This window comes from Arachis hypogaea, chromosome 11 (genome assembly GCF_003086295.3).
Source record: "Arachis hypogaea cultivar Tifrunner chromosome 11, arahy.Tifrunner.gnm2.J5K5, whole genome shotgun sequence".
Lineage (NCBI taxonomy): Eukaryota > Viridiplantae > Streptophyta > Magnoliopsida > Fabales > Fabaceae > Arachis > Arachis hypogaea.
Window position 1 is genome coordinate 26,147,389 of NC_092046.1, and position 2,811 is coordinate 26,150,199.

Consider the following 2,811-nt stretch of genomic DNA (forward strand, 5'->3'; position numbering starts at 1 on the left):
AGGGGTGTGTTGTGTGAGTTTGATGAAGAATGGAGGGTTTTATATAGGGAAGGGAGGGGGGGTTAAGGTTCGGCTATTTAGGATGGGTTTGGGTGGGTAATTGGTTTTGAATTTTGAAGGTAGGTGGGGTTTATGAGGTAGGTTTATGGGGAAGAGTGGATGGATGTGAGTGGTGAAGAGGTGATGGGGAAGAGAGGTTGAGGAGATTGGTGAAGGGTTTTTGGGGAAGGGTGTTTATGGGATTGTGTGAAAGAGAGGTGAGAAGAAGTGAGTGGAGGTAGGTGGGGATCCTGTGGGGTCCACAGATCCTAAGATGATCCTGTGGGGTCCATAGATCCTGAGATGTTTAAGGATTTACAACCTTGCACCACATTAGGCATGTAAAATGCCCTTGCACACAATTCTGGGCGTTCAGCGCCAGGTTGGTGCCTATTCTGGGCGTTCAACGCCCATTTACTAGCCATTTCTGGCGTTGAACACCAGAACCATGCTTGTTCTGGGCGTTCAGTGCCAGGATGCTGCCCATTTTGGGCGTTCAGTGCCAGAACCATGCTCTGTTCTGGCGTTGAACGCCAGGCAGATGCTTTCTCCAGGGTGTGATTTTTCTTCTGCTGTTTTTGATTCCATTTTCAATTTTTATATTTATTTTGTGAATCCACATGATCATGAACCTAATAAAACATGAAAAACAAAAACAAAATTAGATAAATAAACATTGGGTTGCCTCCCAACAAGCGCTTCTTTAATGTCAATAGCTTGACAGTGGGCTCTCATGGAGCCTCACAGATGTTCAGAGCATTGTTGAAACTCTCCAACACCAAACTTAGAGTTTGGATATGGGAGTTCAACACCAAACTTAGAGTTTGGTTGTGGCCTCCCAACACCAAACTTAGAGTTTGACTGTGGGGACTTGGGTTGACTCTACTTTGAGAGAAGTTTTTCATGCTTCCTCTCCATGGTTGCAGAGGGAGATCCTTGAGTTTTAAACACAAGGGAGTCCTCATTCCATTGAAGGACTAGTTCACCTCTGTCAACATCAATCACAGCTCTTGCTGTGGCCAGGAAAGGTCTTCCTAGGATGATGGATTCATCCTCTTCCATTCCAGTATCCAGGACTATGAAATCATCAGGGATGTAAAGGCCTTCAACCTTTACTAACAGGTCCTCTACTTGTCCATATGCCTGTTTTCTTGAATTGTCTGCCATCTCTAATGAGATTTTAGCAGCTTGCACCCCATAGATTCCCAGTTTCTCTATTACAGAGAGGGGCATGAGGTTTATTCCTGAGCCAAGGTCACACAGAGCCTTAAAGATCATGGTGCCTATGGTACAAGGTATTATGAACTTTCCAAGATCCTGTCTCTTCTGAGGCAATGTCAGTTGATCCAGATCACTTAGTTCATTGGTGAACAAGGGAGGTTCATCTTTCCAAGTTTCAATACCAAATAATTTGGCATTCAGCTTCATGATTTCACCAAGAAACTTGGCAGTTTGCTCTTCAGTAACATCCTCATTCTCTTCAGAAGAGGAATACTCATCAGAGCTCATGAAGGGCATAAGGAGGTTTAATGGAATCTCTATGGTCTCTAGTTGAGCTTCAGAGTCCTTTGGTTCCTCAGAGGGAAGCTCCTTATTGATCACTGGACGTCCCAAGAGGTCTTCCTCCTTGGGATTCACGTCCTCCTCTCCTTCTTTGGGTTCGGCCATTTTGGTTATGTCAATGGCCTTGCACTCTCCTTTTGGATTCTCTTCTGTATTGATTGGGAGAGTACTAGGAGGGATTTCAGTGATCCTTTTACTCAGCTGGCCCACTTGTGCTTCCATATTTCTAATGGAAGACCTTGTTTCATTCATGAAACTTACAGTGCCCTTGGATAGATCAGAGACTAAGTTTGCTAAATTAGAGGTATTTTGTTCAGAGTTCTCTGTCTGTTGCTGAGTGGATGATGGAAAAGGTTTATTATTGTTAAACCCGTTTCTTCTACCATTATTAAAGCCTTGTTGAGGCTTTTGATCTTTCCATGAGAAATTTGGATGATTTCTCCATGATGGATTATAGGTGTTTCTATAAGGTTCACCCATGTAATTTACCTCTGCTATTGCAGGGTTCTCAAGATCATAAGCTTCTTCTTCAGGAGAAGCCTCTTGAGTACTGTTGGATGCAGCTTGCATTCCATTCAGACTCTGAGAAATCATATTGACTTGCTGAGTCAATATTTTATTCTGAGCCAATATGGCATTCAAAGTATCAATTTCAAGAACTCCCTTCTTCATAGGCGTCCCATTATTCACAGGATTCCTCTCAGAAGTGTACATGAACTGGTTATTAGCAACCATGTCAATGAGTTCTTGAGCTTCTGCAGGCATTTTCTTTAGGTGAATGGATCCACCTGCAGAAGTATCCAATGACATCTTTGATAGCTCAGATAAACCATCATAGAAGATATCCAGGATGGTCCATTCTGAAAGCATATCAGAAGGACACTTTTTGGTCAGCTGCTTGTATCTTTTCCAAGCTTCATAGAGGGATTCACCTTCTTTCTGTCTGAAGGTTTGAACATCAGCTCTAAGCTTGCTCAGCTTTTGAGGAGGAAAGAACTTGGCTAAGAAAGCCATGACCAGCTTATTCCAAGAGTTCAGGCTGTCTTTGGGTTGAGAGTCCAACCACACTCTAGCTCTGTCTCTTACAACAAAAGGGAAAAGCATGAGCCTGTAGACTTCAGGATTTACTCCATTAGTCTTAACAGTATCATAGTTCTGCAAGAATTCAGTTAAAAACTGAAAAGGATCTTCAGATGGAAGTCCATAAAA

The 2,811-nt window shown here is 42.8% G+C and overlaps 1 non-coding gene across 1 annotated transcript; it reads left to right on the plus strand.

Moving 5' to 3' along the window:
- Positions 1-2,466: 2,466 nt before the first annotated feature.
- Positions 2,467-2,574, plus strand: LOC112724859 (small nucleolar RNA R71). The gene has a single exon (XR_003164002.1). It is a non-coding gene; the product is annotated as a small nucleolar RNA R71 (small nucleolar RNA).
- The last annotated feature ends 237 nt before the right edge of the window (positions 2,575-2,811 follow it).